Here is a 21,416-nt window from a genome sequence, read left to right as displayed (position 1 = left end):
AAGCTGATATGTAAATCTAGTCTTACGTTTACATTCACCCTGTTAACCAAACACCATGGGGCTCCAATCCAAACAATTTGAATGATGGTCACCTCTTTATGATCGACCGCTATGGCGGTGGAAAGGGGAGGAGCAAATTAGATGGGGATCAAAAGGAAGGAATAACGAAACCTATTGTCGCAGCACTGTTAACAATAATTGCATCAAGTATGACATTTTTATCTGTCTGAATGGCCAGTGTTGTGACGCATCAGTAGCTGACGTGCGATTGCACAGCTTTTCCACGATTTATCATTGTCTTTTTATCTGCCGCCGCCAGCCCTTGCCCTGACTGCAGTGCATATGGCTGCTGTTGCAGGTCTTGCTGTCCCAAACAAGTTTAATAACTAGAGGCCAGCATCTTTGTAGCCCTATATGGAATCTCCGGTGTGTGCTGCGCCTGGGTCTAATGGCTAGCTTGAAAGTACATTTCTATTCCTGTCTGAAATTTGACAGATTAAATCTATCAATCAACACATTCTTATTTTTTTTACTATTATAGATATTGTTTATCACACTGATGGCTTTCTTCTCATTTGATTTGATAAGGTTTGTTGAAATAAAAACAATGTTGTAATATGAATTAAATGGAGATGAATTTCATGATATCTTTATGTCCTCTTTCATGCCTGTTAAAATCAAATCAAATCAAATTTATTTGTCACATACACATGGTTAGCAGATGTTAATGCGAGTGTAGCGAAATGCTTGTGCTTCTAGTTCCGACAATGCAGTAATAACGAACAAGTAATCTAACTAACAATTCCAAAAAAAACTACTGTCTTATACACAGTGTAAGGGGATAAAGAATATGTACATAAGGATATATGAATGAGTGATGGTACAGAGCAGCATAGGCAAGATACAGTAGATGATATCGAGTACAGTATATACATATGAGATGAGTATGTAAACCAAGTGGCATAGTTAAAGTGGCTAGTGATACATGTATTACATAAGGATGCAGTCGATGATATAGAGTACAGTATCTACGTATGCATATGAGATTAATAATGTAGGGTAAGTAACATTATATAAGGTAGCATTGTTTAAAGTGGCTAGTGATATATTTACATCATTTCCCATCAATTCCCATGATTAAAGTGGCTGGAGTAGAGTCAGTGGCATTGACAGTGTGTTGGCAGTAGCCACTCAATGTTAGTGGTGGCTGTTTAACAGTCTGATGGCCTTGAGATAGAAGCTGTTTTTCAGTCTCTCGGTCCCAGCTTTGATGCACCTGATGCACCTGACGGGCTATGTTACCATAGAATGGCATTGTTCTACCTGTCAGTAATGCTCAGCACTCAGCACAATGCTCTTTCATTGTTGAGACCAACCATACAAGTCGTACAGCACTTCACCAACTGGCAAAATGTATTTCCTGTCTCCTTGAAATGCATCAACAATGTGAGCTTATCATCAAGAGTGTCTGAGTGCTTCATAAGAGCTCAGCTAATACAATGCGGGCCTTAAGTATACAGGCCTAATAGGTTAACTTATTAACACTCTGTTCATGCCCGTAGTGTTTAGTTTATGAGCGATTTGAGCATTATAAAAACTAACCCTGGCGTCTGATACATAATCTGCTAATATTGACATCTCACAAGTGACTGTGAAACTCATTGGAGGCAGACAGGAGCTGTAGCTGTAGCTGTGAAAACCCAGAGGACACGAGAGCAGAGAGAGTGTAGAGAAAGGGGTGAAGGACAGGAGACATTGACTAGGCTGGCTATACCAGAGCCTGAGGGAGATGTTGGTCCTCAGAGGGTGACCGATGGTTACTGGAATTTAATGTTTCTCACCTCTCCATCCTCTCCTTGGTCTCTTTCTCTAATTCACAGGCCTTGGTTTTTAATGCCAAAGCTCATGTTATACATATTTTTTGTTTTCAAATATTTCTGTATTTTCTGCAAAGTGGCTCCTGAATTGAATGGTTGCAGGGATGCATGGTGGGAGAGGGAATCCGCTTTTCTTTCTCCCTTTCTTTCTGTCTGTCTTTCTTTCTTTCTTTCTTTCTTTCTTTCTTTCTTTCTTCCGTCTTCCCGGCAAAGGTTCCTCCTGCCATTCAGAGAGCTGTCTCCCTGCGCCATGCCGCATATAATGTTTGTTCTCCATGAGCAAACAGATTGTAAACTGGCTGATCATTTTTGCACTGACATTGTCATTTACAGCTGTCAGCCCTTCTCGTCTGGCCCTGTTTGCTTTATTCAAATATGAGAGAGAGTGGACCTTCCTCTGAATTAAAATCACATCAGGCCCACTTCCATTCCTGGCCTTATCTCAAACTCATTGGAGGCAATCACTTGGTGGACTGACTGCTTTGCTGTTGCCATGGAAACTAAAAAGTATTGGCGTGGACTTCAGGCAGGTACTAAGAACAACTTGGAAGACCTGAACATGTTGCAGCCATAGCATTTGATTGATGCCAGCAATCGCTTGGCCTCCCTTGATTAAAAAAAATCTAAAACAATTATCCAATCAACGTTGAGCTGAGCACAACTGTGGGTTGTCCTAGTGCAGCAAAACGCCCACGAAGGGATGCCAGTTTGGATTTGGCTTCACACCAATCAAATCACATCCAAAGCAAAACGTCATTGTCAGAAAAAAGTGTTTGTTTCTGGTCTGTCTGTGTTGATGTCCTGCAGTAGCTAGCTTGTTAAGTCAGCCCTTTCTTAAGCCATAGATAGAGATGGGGATTTGGACTTGTGGTTTTGACTTAATTCTCTGTACAGTACAATGATTATGACGGCGATGCTGATCTTACCATAAATTAATATGTTGTGCCAGTGGCCTGAGACGATTGAAGTTCAGTATGTAGTCTAGTAGACTTACGTTAACTAGCTAGCTAACTTAGCTGGTTCATTGTCGCCCATGCAAGGAACTTAGGCTAGTAAGTGTTTTAGCTAGGTAGCCTATGAGAACAAAAACTGAAAGCATACTTTTTGACAGAACCATAGACCGTTTTGATTCAACTTTTGACAGACAGACGGACAGACAGACAGAAAGCACTACTATGGACAGACAGGCAGACAGACAGACAGACAGACAGACAGACAGAAAGCACTACTATGGACAGACAGGCAGACAGACAGACAGACAGACAGACAGACAGACAGACAGACAGACAGACGCACAGACAGACAGAGGCACAGACAGACAGACAGACAGACAGACAGACAGACAGACAGACAGACAGACAGACAGACAGACAGACAGACAGACAGACAGACAGACAGACAGACAGACAGACAGACAGACAGACAGACAGACAGACAGACAGACAGACAGACAGACAGACAGACAGACAGAAAGCACTACTATGGACAGACAGATACACAGACAGACAGACAGAGAGACAGACAGACAGACAGACAGAGAGACAGACAGACAGACAGACAGACAGACAGACAGACAGACAGACAGACAGACAGACAGACAGACAGACAGACAGACAGACAGACAGACAGACAGACAGACAGACAGACAGACAGAAAGCACTACTATGGACAGACATGTTGTATTTAGCAACATTGGACTAAATTGTTTTTGGTATCTTTAAGCTTGTTTTCACTGTATTAAACTAAGCATCTATAGCCTTGTTGATTTGATTTGTTTGCTACATACAATATTTGCTTTGTGGACTTCACTGGACAGATGTGGCTCTCCAGGTGTTTGATGAAACAAACGTATGTGTAGTTGAATTTCTTCCACCACTGTGTGACTGTTTTGTTGTTGTCTCTGCTTTATTGTATATTATGAACAAATGGGTCAAATGGGCAAACAACGCAATTATCACAACATAGGTTGTAATATGTCTTTTTTTCTGGCTTGGCTTGGCTTCCACATTAATTTTACCCACACACTGCTACTGTTCCTGAAGTGTCCAGGCAGTCTCCTTGTGTCTTCTTTCACTGACTCCCGAGACACTGATATCTTGAATCAATTTCCTCCATGTTCAAAATGTGTACTCAACATGTCATGTTTGAAGAACAATTGTGTTGATTTTCTTACTACTTTATTACACCATATTTAACTATAGGTCTTCCTCGACTGTTAATTGTACATAGACGGGATAAAGGAAGGGATTGAAGAGCGATTGTATGCCAAATAACACAAATAGTTGTCTATGTAGTTGCTGTTTACAGTGAAACAGTCACTGCAAAAGGAATAGCAGGCTGCTACATGCTGATCGAGTGCAGCATTTTGGTTTGCCCATATGTTGGTATCTAGGAGGCAACTAAATCGTTGATGAATGCAAAGATGTACTTGTTATTTTTAGACACAGGTGGGGAGGCTTTCTGACTCCACGGTAGTAGGCATTGTGGCATCACGCTGTAGAACCCTGCCACCCCAGTTCTGCTTACAATAAATCACTGTCATTGTACTCCCACTGCTTTCATTGTGTCCTGTGTGTAAGATGGTCCATTTCCATGGGATTAACTGTAGCTAGGATCCCTGTCATAGTAGACTTAGCTCACTAAATGAAGGCTTTATAGTGTTAGTAGGAGGGGGCTTAGATAGCGGCGGCCACCCAGGCTCCTGTGGATTGTGGTGACTGTCTGCCACATGCGCGAGGCTGCAAATGAGACCTCATGGTCTGCTAGAGATGTGGCTTTTTGAAGCCACATGAGCTACCTGGATAGAATGGTAACCATTCATGCCAAATGGCTAAATTAACAGGCATATTTAAATGAATGGCTTTCATGGCAGCCACATGGCAACACTGGAGACAACAGACACTGACATAACTTGGTCATATTTGGTCAATGGATTCGTGAAATGGTTCAAGTCTTAGCGTTTGCCAAACAGCTGTCTATGGAGTTTCCTGTCACTCCGTAGGACTGTAATAACGCTTTGTTTTTTGCGTTAGCACAGACTCTTTTACATTTGATTCTGCCTCAGATTTTTTCAGAACGGTTCAAAGCAGTCTTTGAAGTTGGGCACCAACCTGACCACCTGAGCTTATCGATCAGTTCAGGGTTTGGCCAACCCCCCTTACCTTCCAGGTCGATTAAATCAAAAACAGGAAGTGCCTACGGCCCTCCAGGACCAGGGTTGGATACCCCTGCTCTAAACGCATGCACACACACCCATGCACACACACAGACAAAATAATTTTGCACGCCCAGTTTTTCTGTTTTTGATTTGTTAAAAAAGTTAGAAATATCCAATAAATGTCGTTCCACTTCATGATTGTGTCCCACTTGTTGTTGATTCTTCACAAAAAAATACAGTTTTATATCTTTATGTTTGAAGCCTGAAATGTGGCAAAAGGTCGCAAAGTTCAAGGGGGCCGAATACTTTCGCAAGGCACTGTACATCACTCCTTCATCTGAATTTTACATAGAATGGCGTGTTATCTGGTGCTGGCTCATTTAGTGCAGCTTGGAAGAGTTGTGATGGTGTGTCTTTTGGGGGGCTGTGTGTTCTCCGGTCAGGGGCTCTTTATATGCAGAAAGGGGCTTTATCTCCAAGGATTCTACTTAGCCCTGGACCTGAAGTCCCCCCACCGCCCCTCACCCGGCCCCTCCTGTGAGGGAGAGAAATTGTGTGTGTGGGAAGACACAGTTGGTTTAAGGAACAATCACTTATTTATGAATAATAATGGTCCTCTCTGACCAAGACTAATGGAACTGCTGCATGCTTCTAAAGCAGCATTTACCTTCATTGATCAAGGGCTGCACGCATGCATACACACACTCTCACACACACGCATGCACTTACAAACACACACTGCAGATATCTGTGTGCAGGGGGGAATGGGGAATTATCATCTGGATGTATGCCTGGTTATGCTAACAGTCATCTCAGTCAAGCTGGGCGCTACACGTAAAGACGCTGGGTCATTGCATGCTGAGTAATATTGTTTCTCATTTAGTTTAGGAACAACAGTGAGAGAGGTCGTTTGGGCTGTCTTTTACATGTATTGACCCCACTGTGTAATCCTACATTCAGGTACACATACAGTCAGCCCTTCTAATCAGGGGGTGTCCACACAGCAGTGAAGGCTGCTGAGGGGAGGATGGCTCATAATAATCCCTGGAACAGAGTGAATGGAATGGCATCAAACACATGGAAACCAATTGTTTGATGTACTTGATACCATTCCACGAATGCCACTCCAGTCATTACCACGAGCCCGTTCTTCCCAATTAAGGTGCCACCAACCTTCTGTGCCATACAGGTGTAAGGGATTTTCTTCCGAAGAGGAGAGGCGAAAAGGATCGGAGGACCAATATGCGGCGAGGTAAGTGTCCATGGTTCTTTTAATACGAAATAGTACACATGAACAACTGAATGCAAAAACAATAAACGTGGAATGAACGAAACCCAAAACAGTACCGTGTGGTGAAAAACACAGACACGGAAACAAACACCCACAAACACACAGTGAAACCCAGGTTACCTAAGTATGATTCTCAATCAGAGACAACTAATGACACCTGCCTCTGATTGAGAACCATACTAGGCCGAAACATAGAAATACCCAAATCATAGAAAAACAAACATAGACTGCCCACCCCAACTCACGCCCTGACCATACTAAATAATGACAAAACAAAGGAAATTAAGGTCAGAACGTGACAACAGGGATGTAAATTAAGCTAGTCCACTATCCAGAGGTACTTTTAAGACCGTGTTAGGAGAAAATGTGTCAAACTAGCCCGAGATGTTCATCGACTACAGCTCAGCGTTCAACACCATAGTGCCCACAAAGCTCATCACTAAGCTAAGGATCCTGGGACTAAACACCTCCCTCTGTAACTGGATCCTGGACTTCCTGACGGCCACCCCCAGGTGGTAAGAGTAGGCATCAACACGTCTGCCACGCATTATCCTTAACACTGGGGCCCCTCAGGGGTGTGTACTTAGTCCCCTCCTGTATTCCTTGTTCACCCACGACTGCGTGGCCAAACACGACTCCAACACCATCATTAAGTTTGCTGACAACACAACAGTGGTAGGCCTGATCACCGACAACAATGAGACAGCCTATAGGAGGAGGTCAGGAAACTGTGGATGTGGTGCCAGAACAACAGCCTCTCCCTCAGTGTGAGCAAGACAAAGGAACTGATCATGGACTACAGGAAAAGGTGGGCCGAACAGGCCCCCATTCTCATAGACGGGGCTGTAGTGGAGCGGGTCAAGAGTTTCAAGTTCCTTGGTGTCCACATCACCAACGAACTATCATGGTCCAAACATACCAAGACAGTTGTGAAGAGGGCACGACAAAACCTTTTCCCCCCAGGAGACTGAAAAAATTTGGCATGGGCCCCCAGATCCTCAAAAGGTTCCACAGCTGTACTACCGAGAGCATCCTGATCGGTTGCATCACCGCCTGGTATGGCAACTGCTCGGCATCAAACCGTAAGGCGCTACAGATGGTAGTGCGAACGGCTCAGTACATCACTGGGGCCAAGCTTCCTGCAACCCAGGACCTATATACTAGGCAGTGTCAGAGGAAAGCCCATAAAATTGTCAAAGACTCCAGTCACCCAAGTCATAGACTGTTTTCTCTGCTACCGCACAGCAAACGGTACCGGAGTGCCAAGTCTAGGACTAAAAGGCTCCTCAACAGCTTCTACCCCCAAGCCATTAGACTGCTGAACAATTCATAAAAATCGCCACCGGACAATTTACATTGACTCCCCCCCTTGTACACTGCTGCTACTCGCTGTTTGTTTGTTACCTATGCATAGCCACTTCGCCCCCACCTACATGTACAGATTACATCAACTAGCCTGTACCCCTGCACACTGACTCGGTACCGGTGCCCCCTGTATATAGCCTCTTTATTGTTATTCTTATTGTGTTACTTTTTATTATTACTTTTTTATTTTAGCTTACTTGGTAAATATTTTCTTCTTGAACTGCACTGTTGGTTAAGGGCTTGTATAAGTAAGCATTTGACGGTAAAGTCTACACTTGTTGTATTCGGCGCATGTGGCAAATAAAGTTTGATTTGAGATGCAGATTTTGGAAATTGCAGTCAACTAGCCCGGCTGGCCAGTGCCCAAAAGCCTTACGCTCCATCACTGTGTCCATATCATCAATGAACATAGTTTTATACCTAAGAGTCTCTGTGATTGTTTTTGTTTTGATTATCACTCCATCTCTAGATCTCTCGCCAAGCTCATCCCCCACCTCTTCTGCCTTCAGAGCATATACACTCGCTCACACTGAGTAAACCTTGACATGTGGATGGCAATCTTGCTCATATTTGCAGTGGGCTTTTATCAAGCACTGATTGGTTTCCAGGACAAACTTTAGGAAATGACAACATTGCGGACAGGGTGTAAGCCAACAGACACAGCTTGTCACCAGTACGAGGTATTTACATGGCCTGTTTTACTAAGGCTTCTCTTTAAAGTGAGAGGAATGAATTAATCCGTGCCCCCATAGAGGTTAAGATGAATCCAATGACCGTCTTGATCGAGTCATTACTGCCAGATTAGATCAGAGTTTCTCTTTCACCTTTGAAGATTGTTTGTATTTCAAATGTAAGGGACATTGTGTAATATACATTGTTGCAGTGGTTTGTATTTGTCAATGTATCTCACTGACAGTCAATGGACCCATAACATTTGCATAAAACAAATACTATGACCAAAAGTGTTTAAGGAACTGTAAATTCGACTGTGGTGAATCTGGGACATGCTTGATCATCATCACACTATCTGATAGAGCCACTGTGTGCTAGTTAATGGCTGATACAAGCACTTCCAAATAGCACTCCTATTGTGAATGGAGCAGCAAGGCGCAACTTCTTCTCACTCATGAGTCAATTCTCTCATCTCTCACTGCTGTCTTATCAGTTATTTTTACAGCCACTCATGTTGTCCATGTTGTTGCTCCGGTGGCAGTCAATCACCTTCACAATGACCCCGGAAAAACTGTTAACCCATTACTTCTTTTTTTACTATTGGGGCCTTTCATAGAGACATATTATCTGGGCCAGTTTGGACCCAGTAGCCATGCTGTTTGCATATGTCACAGGCCAGTCTTATCTTATCTCCATCGTTATCTCACAGTCTGGGTCCTGACCCCATGCTCCTCCTGGTTAATCAGGGATGTTGGGTTTCTCTCCCCTCTCCCTAGAGGGAACCAGATACATCTATTATGTCTCCTTATCCCCACAGTGAAGCACATTCTCACCTTTGGTTCAATCCTTCCCTGCTAAATCTATGTCTTTTGCTTTCATCTCACCGGATAATTTTTAAACCCAATGAATCGTCTGGAGTTGACTGTCACCTGGCCGCTGTGATACTGCACGTTTTCTGATTCCTGAGGACACGACACGCGATGGCTGGTGTTGTCTTACATCATCAGGCCCTATTGTGTCACACACACAGACGGCTGGATCCCAGACAGGTCACCTGGGAATTAGTGTTTCCCCCTTTGTTCCTGCTTCGCTCCGCTCCAGGCCAAGGACAGCGTCCCAAATGACACCCTATTACCTATATAGTGCTCTACTTTTGATCAGGTCCCATAGGGCTCTGGTCAAAAGTAGTGCACTATTAAGGCGGTGGGGTGCTATTTGGGATGCATCCCAGAGCTCCCCAGTACTGCAGCTGCCCCTGGAGAAGAAGGGGAAGGACAGGCCATGTTTACCTGGCAGACAGGTGATCCTCAGCAGCTGCTTCAGTGTGCCTCCAAAATTGCACCCTATTCTCTATTAAGGTCCATTGCTTTTAACCAGGGCCCATAGAGCACTATGTAGGGAATAGGGTGCCATTTGGAATGCAGACTCAGTCTGCCTACACACAGCACACTCCTTCCATCCCTGGACCAGCTGTTTCCCCGTCGCTTCACAGCTCTGCTCCAGCTATGTGTTTAAATGGTATTAACCTATATAGCACTGTGCATCTGTATAATAGGAGAGCACATACTTTATGCTGCCTCCATGTATTCTTATTGCTGATAACGATGCAGGTCATCATAAGTTGAGCTCTAAATCCCTCTAAACGTGTTTTTGTGCTATGTTCTGCCTGGGGGGCATCTCTGCGCTGAGCACCAGTCAGTTGTTGTTTAGATTTCGAGCATGACCGTCACATCTGTCACGTCGACCGAAGCCCAGGCTCCTAACGTTCTCTCTTTGTTTCTGTGCAAATGCATTACAAACCAACTCTGTGGCTGGCAGTGGACTGCTAAGATACAGCATGTGTCCCAAATGGCCCCCTATTCCCTATATTGTGCACTGCTTTTGAGTAATGCACTATATAGGGAAAAGTAGTGCCCTATATAGGGAATAGGGTATCATTTGGGAGGCAGTCATAGTGGTAATCCCTCTAGTGGGGAACACTTTATCCCTGTGTCCTGGTTGCAGTGACCCTTGGGGACGGACACACTGGCTGACCCTGCACTAATGCACTGAGAACATGGAGAGGTCTTGTTAGAGGTTAATGCAGACTAAGAGGGGAAGACCACACAGGTGAGAGGAATGTGAAGAGGCTCACCAATGCAATGGCAAAGTATCCATCTTATCTGTCCATATTCAATGTTTCAAATCAAGATACCTTGCTTCTATTTTTGTGAGGAGATAAAGTAGTGAACTCATTGGAAGTCTTGAAGTCTTGGAAATCTTTGATTAATAGTTGCAAGTTTTGGAAGTCTTTAATTACTAGTTGTAAGTCTTGAAGTCTTGCAAGTTTTTGATTAGGATAATAATGATAAAGTACAAGAAAATTGCCCACAATTTTTTTTTACATTTGTAAATTAACTTGTCTTTTAACATAAACATGTATTTATTTATTTGAATTATACAGTATACTATATAATTATTTCTAAGCTTTATACAACCTGTATCAACTTGCATTTTGAAACATTTTAATACATCAAAAATACATTTTTCAATCAACTGCTGTTAACTCTTATCCTTACCGGAAGCCCATTTTGATTGCTCTCTCGAGTCACTCCCTCCCTCTTAAAGTCAGTTCTATTTTTGCTGGTGACGCAATGAGTTAATAGCAAACCTGTTATCTATATGCCTCGGTCGGTCCCCACCCTGCAAATGGCTGTCAATCCACTGGTCACTCCAAGCTCTCATCACAGTGAAGCAAAAAAGTCTCAAAAACTGGCTTTTAGGTCAGTTCATGGCATCCTCATGGAGTCCTCACCTTACCTAAAATAAGTCATTAGAGTTTATTTTTTTCAAATTTGAAAATGACTCATGCTTTCCAATAAAATATATAATTACAGATGTCTTCACTATTATTCTACAATGAAGAAATGAGTAAAGATAAAGAAAAACCCTTGAATGAGTCGGTGTGTCAAAACGTTTGACTGGTACTGTATATATTTACAGAGTGGCTCCACCACTGGTGTTTCACACTTCAAATCACTTCAAATCTTTAGCCGCCCGACACACGTCAGGGTAGATATCTGTTTTTGTTCAAATATTTATATGTTTGTGCTTCATCCATCCAATTTCAAATTCACAGCGATCCCAGTTGCTGTAAATCTGTGAATTATCAGTAAAAAGATAAAGGTGTTTGAAGCAAACAGATAAAACCAACAGAAGAGAAGGTGTAAAGTTGTAAAGTAAGGGATGAGAGGAAATGAGCATGGTTACAGGGAATCTCACGGCTCGGCTAGAATGAGGACACATTCACTATTACACGTATATCATCCAACTCCTAGGAGGCAAAAATGACTGTAGTTATCACATATTGTATAGTATTTGTACAAATGTTAGAAATGTGTGTATTCATGACAACTGTCATTTTTAAAGAAGATAAATCAAACAGCAATTGTGACCAATAAGAAAAAAAGGCAGAACTATGAAATAACACATATGGAATCATGTAGTAACCAAAAAAGTGTTAAAGAAATCTAAATATATTTTAGATTTTAGATTCTTCAAAGTAGCCACCCTTTGCCTTGATGACAGCTTTGCACACTCTTGGCATTCTCTCAACCAGTTTCATGAGGTAGTCACCTGGAATGCATTTCAATTAACAGGTGTGCCTTGTTAAAAGTTAATTTGTGGAATTTCTTTCCTTCTTAATGCGTTTGTTGCCAATGTGTTGTGACAAGGTAGGGTTGGTAAACAGAAGATAGCCCTATTTGGCAAAATACCAAGTCCATATTATGACGAGAATAGCTCAAATAAGTTTAAAAAAAGAAACAACAGTCCATCATTACTTGAAGACATGAAGGTCAGTCAATACATAACATTTCAAGAACTTTTAAAGTTTCTTCAAGTGCAGTCGCAAAAACCATCAAGCGCTATGATGAAGCTCACTCTAATGAGGAGTGCCACAGGAAGGAAGACCCAGAGTTAACTCTGCTGCAGAGGTTCATTAGTTACCAGCCTCAGAAATTACAGCCCAAATAAATGCTTCACAGAGTAACAGACACATCTCAACATCAACTGTTCAGAGTAGACTGCGTGAATCAAGCCTTCATGGTCAAATTGCTGCAAAGAAACCACTGCTAAAGGACACCAATAAGAAGAAGAGACTTGCTTGGGCCAAGAAACACGAGCAATGGACATTAGACCGGTGGAAATCTGTCCTTTGGTTCCAAACGCCATGTCTTTGTGGCAGGTTAACGGATGAGCTCTGCGTGTGTGGTTCCCACAGTGAAGCATGGAAGAGGAGGTGTGATGGTGTGGGGGTGCTTTGCTGATGACACTGTCAGTGATTTATTTAGAACTCAAGGCACACTTAACCAGCATGGCTACCACAGCATTCTGCAGTGATACGCCATCCCATCTCTGGTTTGCGCTTATTGGGACTATCATTTGTTTTTCAACAGGACAATGACCCAACACACCTCCAGGCTGTGTAAGGAATATTTGACCACGGAGAGAGAGTGATGGAGTGTTGCATCAGATGACCTGGCCTCCACAATCACCTAACCTCAACCCAATTGAGATGGTTTGGGATGAGTTGGAGCGCAGAATGAAGGAAAAGCAGCCAACAATTGCTCAGCATATGTGAGAACTACTTCAAGACTTTTGGAAAGCATTCCAGGTGAAGCTGGTTGAGAGAATGCCAAGAGTGTGCAAAGCTGTCATCAAGGCAAAGGGTGGCTATTTGAAGAATCTCCAATATAAAGTATATTTAGATTTTGCATTTTTTTGGCGACTACATGATTCCATATGTGTTATTTCATAGTTTTGATGTCTTCACTATTATTCTACAATGTAGAAAATAGTCAAAATAAAGAAAAAACCCTGAGTAGGTGTGTCCAAACTTTTGACTGATACTGTATATAGGTACACTTTGAAGTGTCAATAAATCTAATAATACAAATTTGATGTGAATGTGTGGCATGCTAAATGTATTGCATGATGTGTATTGAATAGTGTTTATGTATGTGTTTTGACCAGTGAACAACGTTTGTGTTTCCCTATCCTGCCTTCCAAACCATGTGGGTGGCTCTGGTGACTGGAATGCTGGACTGCTTCATTCATTTACCACAAGGGGTCACGGATATAGACCACTTGAGAAGAATAAATGTGTTTTGTTTTCCAAAGTGAGGGATTGTGCACAATACATTTGTTTGCTCAACCCCATCATTTAGCCATCCAGCGCTCACGTTTCAAAATACTTAGCATGCCTGTGCCTGCTCCCCTGGTCTTTCCCAGTTTTCTCTTTTTTCTCCATCACACTTTCCAACGTGCAGTGTTTGAATAGTTACGAATGGGGGGGGGGGGGGGGGCAGTCGGCAGAAGCAGTTGGACTTGAAATGTTGGATCACCAGGAAGCTGCAGGCAAACACTGTGTCTCATTGGATCAGGCATTACTGCTTGTGTTTGCGGTTGTCCCTGACAGCAAGCGCCACTGACTCCAAAACACCTGTGTTTGCTCACTGGCTTTCCCCAATCTACTAGGAAAAAGCCCCGGCATGTCACATGGTAGCCAGATAACCCAGGCACCAAGGGAATACAAAGAGCCAGGCTTTTAGTACAGTTAATGATTAATGGACACCTTTCCTTTTGCTTTGTCCCATTCAGACTCTCTGACGAGAGGGCTGATATTTCATATTAGCTTTGGGACTAAGATGTCGTCATATCCAAGCAGCGCAGTTAATATTGCAGCCTTCATGTGGTTTCCCTTACATGTTCCACATATAGGCAAGAACATTCATGGTACAATAGAAATATATGTTTCAGTGTTGGGGTTGATAACACTGTTCAAATGTATCAGTGATGCAGGGTGAATCCAGGGCCGGCGTTGACTTTCTGCTCGTGTGAACAGTCGTCCACTTACAACCTTCTCCACTGTGCAGCCAGGTCAGCACACAAACCTGTGAGACAATAGACAGGTGGAGGTGGTTCTGCCGGCCCACCTATCAAAACACCTTGGTCGCAAGGTGTAAGGAGGAATACACTTGAATACAAATATTAAACCACATTAACATTTACTAGTTTCATAAAATTCAGGCAATTTACAATGACAATCTTAGCCAGCATCCCAAATTGTACCCTATTCCCTATATAGTGTTTTTTTTACCATGGGCCCTGGTCAAAATTAGTGCATTATATTGGGGAAAGGGTGCTATTTGAGACATAGTCATAGTTGGTCCAGCCCCTCACTTCATGTGTGCCGTGATTGAAATGAGTGATAGTTCATTCATTCTACGGTGTGTGTTAATTAAATGGGGCCCTTGTGTTTCTGTCTGAATTCATGCTGTGAGTGAGAACTCTGATGCTCATTTCCTCGTTGTCAAGTGCTTTTATTGGATGGAGGAAATTAAGCTCTCAGAAAAAGACCACATTAATCTTCAGACGAGAGTCCACACCAAGACCCTCATTCTCAGTTGCTGTGCATCTCGATTGTCCCGGCTCGATTGTAACGTTTGTTTATTTATGTTTTCCTAGCATAGGCTGTTTTAGTGGTATGTTGTTGAACTGGAAGAGATGAGAGGGAGAAGTTAAAAACATGGTGAAACTCCGCTGAGTCAATAGAGAGGGCCAAACACTGGAGGACTCTAGTGTGTGGGAGTGTCAGGTCAATCATTTACCACAGTGATCTGAGTGGCCTGCTCTCAAGGGGTTTAGGACAGAGTACCATGGCAGCATGAGCACAGTAAGATGATACTGAGGAGTATGGAGCGGCTGGAGAAATGAATGATGGAACTGAGAAGTCATTGGTGTTTAGTCAAGTTGAATCTCTTTATGGGAAGCAAGCCTCTCCTGTTTTCCTCTGGGGTGAACTATACAACTACTTAATATGGAAATGTACTACTGAAAGTATTCAGACCCCTTGACTTTTTTCACATTTTGTTACATTACAGCCTTATTCTAAAATGGATTAAATAACTATTGTCCTCTTCAGTCTACACACAATACCCCATAACAACAAAGCCAAAACGTTTTTTTTTAAACATTTTTGCATATGTATTAAACTTTTTTTTAAAAATGTAAATACCTTATTTACATAAGTATTCAGCCCCTTTGCTATCAGACTGGAGATTGAGCTCCTGTTTCCATTGATCATCCTTGAGATGTTTCTACAGCTTGATTGAAGTCCACCTGTGGTAAATTCAATTGATTGGACATGATTTGGAAAGGCACACACCTGTCTATATAAGGCCAGGCGGAAGCCACTCCTCAGTAAAAGGCACATGACAGCCTGCTTGGAGTTTGCCAAAAGGCATCTAAAGGACTGTCAGATCATGAGAAACAACATTCTCTGGTCTGATGAAATGAAGATTGAGCTCTTTGGCCTGGAGGAAACCTGGCACCATCCCCATGGTAAAGCATGGGGGTGGCAGCATCAAGCTGTGGGGATGTTTTTCAGCAGCAGGGACTGGGTGACTAGTAAGGCTTGAGGGAAAGATGAACAGAGCAAAGTACAGTGAGATCCTTGATGAAAACCTGCTCCAGAGCACTCAGGACCTCAGACTGGGGCAAAGGTTCACCTTCCAACAGGATAACGACCCTAAGCAGACAGCCAAGACAATGCAGGAGTGGCTTCGGGACAGAGTCTGTGAATTTCCTTGAGTGGCCCAGCCAGAGCCCACACTTGAACCTGATCGAACATCTCTGGAGAGACCTGAAAATAGCTGTGCAGCTCCCCATCCAACCTGGCAGGGCTTGAGAGGATCTACAGAGAAGAAGGGAGAAACTCCCCAAATACAGGTGTGCCAAGCTTGTAGCATCATACCCAAGAAGACTCCAGGCTGTAATTGTTGCCAAAAGAGCTTCAGCAAACAGTGAAGAGGCGACTCCGGGATCCTGGCCTTCTAGGCAGAGTTCCTCTGTCCAGTGTCTGTGTTCTTTTGCCCATCTTAATCTTTTATTTTTATTGGCCAGTCTGAGATATGGCTTTTTCTTTGCAACTCTGCCTAGAAGCCCAGCATCCCAGAGTCGCCTCTTCACTGTTGATGTTGAGACTTGTGAAGTGTCTGTTTCTCAAACTAGACACTCTAATGTACTTGTCCTCTTGCTCAGTTATGCACCGGGGCCTCCCACTCTTCTTTCTATTCTGGAGCCAGTTTGTGCTGTTCTGTAAAGGGAGTAGTACACAGTGTTGTACGAGATCTTCAGTCTCTTGGCAATTTCTCTCATGGAATAGCCTTCATTTCTCAGAACAAGAATAGACTGACGAGTTTCAGAAGAAAGGTCTTTGTTTCTAGCCATTTTGAGCCTGTAATCGAACCCACAAATGCTGATGCTCCAGATACTCAACTAGTCTAAAGAAGGCCAGTTTTATTGCTTCCTTAATCAGCACAACAGTTTTCAGCTGTGCTAAAAGAGTCTCCAGCTTTAGTGATTATTGTAGTTCGTTCCAGTCATTGGTAGCAGAGAACTGGAAGGAGAGGCGGCCCAAAAAATAATTGCCTTTCGGGGTGACCAGTGAGCTATACCTGCTGGAATGCGTGCTACGTGTGGGTGCTGCTATGGTGACCAGTGAGCTGAGATAAGGCGGGGCTTTACTTAGCAGAGACTTGTAGATGACCTGGAGCCAGTGGGTTTGACGACGAGCATGAAGCGAGGGCCAGCCAACGAGAGCGTACAGGTCGCAGTGGTGGGTAGTATATGGGGCTTTGGTGACAAAACGGATGGCACTGTGATAGACTGCATCCAATTTGTTGAGTAGAGTGTTGGAGGCTATTTTGTAAATGATATCGCCAAAGTCGAGGATCGGTAGGATGGTCAGTTTTACGAGGGTATGTTTGGCAGCATGAGTGAAGGATGCTTTGTTGCAAAATAGGAAGCCGATTCTAGATTTGATTTTGGATTGGAGATGTTTAATGTGAGTCTGGAAGGAGAGTTTACAGTCTAACCAGACACCTAGGTATTTGTAGTTGTCCACATATTTTAAGTCAGAACCGTCCAGAGTAGTGATGCTAGACGGGCTGGCGGGTGCGGGCAACCATCGGTTGAAGAGCATGCATTTAATTTTACTTGCATTTAAAAGCAGTTGGAGGCCACGGAAGGAGAGTTGTATGGCATTGAAGCTCGTCTGGAGGTTAGTTAGCACAGTGATTGATCACATACACATGGTTAGCAGATGTTATTGTGAGTGTAGCGAAATGCTTGTGCTTCTAGTTCTGACAGTGCAGAAATATCTAACAAGTAATCTAACAATTCTACATAATACACACAAGTATACGTGAAGGGATGGAATAAGAATATATACATATAAATATATGGATGAGCAGTGACCGAGTGGCATAGGCAAGATGCAATAAATGGTATAAAATACAGTATATACATATGGGATGAGAAATGCAAGATATGTAAACATTATTAAAGTGGCGTTATTAAAGTGACTAGTGTTCCATTTATTAAAGTGGCCAATGATTTAAAGTCTGTATGTAGGCAGCAGCCTCTCTGTTTTGGTGATGGCTGTTTAACAGTCTGATGGCCTTGAGATAGAAGCTATTTTTCAGTCTCAGTCCCAGCTTTGATGCACATCTGTGGCATTGTGTTGTGTGACACATTTTAGTGGCCTTTTATTGTCCCCAGCACAAGGTATACCTGTGTAATGATCATGCTGTTTAATCTGTTTATTGATATGCCACACCTGTCAGGTGGATGGATTATCTCGGTAAAGGAAAATGCACAAAATTGGAGCGAAATAAGCTTTTTGTCCGTATGGAAAATTTCTGGGATCTTTTATTTCAGCTCATGAAACATGGGACCAACACTTTACATGTTGCGTTTAGATTTTTGTTCAGTATATATTTAAGGTTTATTTCAAGATTCAAGATTCAAGATTCAAGATTCAAGATTTGCAGCTAAATGATGAATACATACATAGGCCTACGTAAGTAAATAAAATAAATATGAGATGTAATGTACAATATTACAGATTAGCAGTCCCCTTAATTTGAATCCGGTGTGTAGTGCTAAGGCAAAAACTAAAACGTGCAAAAACTTTGGGTCCCCAGGGCCAGGATGGAGAACCACTGGTCGATACAATAGGCTTCTTTTATACTCTCTCTCTCTCTTTTTTTATCATTCTCTATTTTTCTCCCCATCTTATCTTCCTCCGGCTTTCTGTCAGACTGCACCACCCCTCCTGGGTGTGCTGAGATGAAACCTGCTTTGGGGAGAAAGAGAGAGCTTGAGCTTCTTAAGGGCTGGTGTTAAATCTTTCATAAACCCATCCCGTCTCTCACTATCCTCAGAGAGTACACGTCGCAATAACATTCACACAGACTTGAGGCACAGATAAGTGTAAACAGAGACGTGGTGTTTGGTCTCTTTAAAAGCATTGCGTCCTATTGTTTGACATGCGTCTCTAGAGTAGATTTCCTCAGTATCTGCATTAAATACCAAGCTGTGAGACCATTTCTTCCTGGGATCACATTAATTGTGAAGAAAGGCCTCTTGGCCGAAATGTGCTATATCCACCTTTGTTAACATGTAATAAAATATACAGTATCTTGCCTCCCTGACTTCATTTTTATTACAATAATTGTGACATTGTAATAATGCACTTGTTATTTCGTCCTAAAGGTGACGTGTATTATGGTCCCTGCAGATAACCTTCGATGGTCATTCGTTAGTCAGTCCTAAGGTGAAAACATCCAGAGAATAACCCGGAGAGGAATGTCATCTGCTCATCACGCCCAAGACATTGTGCTCCAAAGTCTGTTTACAGAGACCTCACAACCACAACTCATCAGTGGAAAAAGCCATAACAGTGAATTGTGATTTGAAATGGACTCTTCAGTCCTATATCTGTAATGTAAGGAAAATGTATTACATCCCAGGACTCCATAGATGGGATTCAGTGTTACATAAGGGGTCATAAGCTACTTGTTGGTAATGGTCAAGCTCAGCACGGGTTTTCAGTGAATGTTGTTAGGTTCTTGAGCATGCCAAGCTCCAAGCACTCACTCCTAAATCATTTCAATTCATGGCACTGAGGACTGTGAACAGGACTGTGAGTGAGTGGTGAGATCCTGTCTGTGTCCCAAACGGCACCCTATTTCCTACACAGTGCACTACCTATTCCCTATGTAGAGCACCTAATGTAGTGCTCTATATAGGGAATAAGGTGCTATTTGGGACAACAACCCTGTAACAGAGCTGTGTTTCAGCACCAGCGAGTCGTGAAGGAGGAGTCCTGCACCACCCAGTAGCCTAGCCCACTCACTCACACACTGAGAAAATGCATACCTAAGTGTCTCTCCCTATAAGAAGGGTTACACCATCGGCACACACCCATCCCAGAATTATCAATGGGCCTTTCAAAACGTCATCACACAGACGTACTATAGGCCTGCGCGCCATGAGATATTTTCTGCTATACAACAGCATATACGGCGATTAAATTGTTATGTTGTAGGTCTCTAATGACTTCTTATCATAAAGCCATCCAGACAGTTAATTAAAACAGCCAAAAATGCAATGGGACTAACCAATGTGTGCGTCCTAAATGGCACCCTATTCCCTATATAGAGTGCTACTTTTGCCTTATGGGCTCAGGACAAAAGTAGCATACTACTGTATATAGGAAAAAGGGTGCCATTTGGAACGCAGACAGTGATGTATAACATTCAATGTTACAGCATCACAGAAGATGCGGAATCAGCTACACAGATATCAGGAAAGCATTTTGCTGGTTTCCCACTTAAATATTGCTCAGACCTTGAAGACATCGCACATCAACCTTTGTATAGGCTACTGTCCAAAAACCATAGGCTACTGTCCAGAAACCTGTGTGTAGGCAGAAACTATGGAGTGTCTTGTAAAGGGCAAAGGTGTTTTGGACGGAAAAGATGCAGAAACATTAATGGTGCCACCAAAACATTTTTGTGCCAGACATATCCCAAAACTATTCTAAACCTATCTAGTTCACTCTAGATAAACAGCTGTTTGCCATTCATTGGGACGTACAATGTCACTTTTTTAAGGCAAAGAGAGCTTAAGGCCTATCTGTTTGCCTTTCAGACCACAGGTCTGGCCACCCAGAGTGATCTGGGCTGGGGGGCTTTGGTGGGGATGACAGGGTGGTTAGAGGGGTACTAAACCCACTGTATAAAAGTCAGTTTAGGTCCATAATTATAGTAACCTACCCCTGTAACTGATGACGTAGCTACTATTATGATAATTCCATTGATGCACCCATGTAGGCTTGTAACGTGTCTGCTACATGAAGGGGCTGGATCATAGGGAATCCAATATCATTCACCACACTTGGCACCGCCGAAGCATACTATAGCCCATGCTAAACCATGGCACGTGCAAGACTGATCTAAGCCAATAAAACAATGAGCACAGTTTGTCATGGAGTCAAATGGAGCATAATCAGGGCAGATAGGACAGATGTGGTCACATGACGCTAGAGTTTTGCAGAGAAAAGGCTTTTAAAAGTATAAGACATCTATAGTCTTATCTAACCGATGGGGATGCAAACCGACCCCAACAAAAGGAGCCTAGGACACCACGCTTGATTCATGGGAAAGCCATCGGCCTGCCTTTGTGGCTGCCCTTCTGCTGTGCAAATAGTCCAAACTGTTCATTGGCCGTCTCCCATTCTCTCTCCCGGCACATTGTTTGTGTCCTTGCATTTCATTTTGACTGGGGAAGATTGCTCTCAGAGCCACTGAGCAAACAGTGGAGAAAGGAGCCTGCCATCTTCCTCTGTTCCCTGGAGAACTAGCATTTTTATTTCAGCTCCAAGCTGTCAAAGGAGCCAAGAGTTTATGTCAGGATTCTGAATGAATTGCTTTAAGCCGGGGGGGCTGGCCACCGCCACTTTTATCAGCAAATGCTCCGTTAAATGTTTCCTACAGATTATTATATGCCTCCGCTCCTCCACTCTATCGTCTAACCGCTGCACGGAATATTGAAACATTTACAAATGTTTGGGAAAAAAATGATGCATTAATTTCACAGTTGCCTCCATTGCCCCATAGAGGTTCATTTCACAGTTGCCTCCATTGTGAGAACAGTCATTTCAGTG

This window comes from Oncorhynchus kisutch, linkage group LG12 (genome assembly GCF_002021735.2).
Source record: "Oncorhynchus kisutch isolate 150728-3 linkage group LG12, Okis_V2, whole genome shotgun sequence".
NCBI lineage: Eukaryota > Metazoa > Chordata > Actinopteri > Salmoniformes > Salmonidae > Oncorhynchus > Oncorhynchus kisutch.
The sequence above is the reverse complement of the archived record's forward strand: the minus strand, read 5'-3'. Positions refer to the sequence as shown.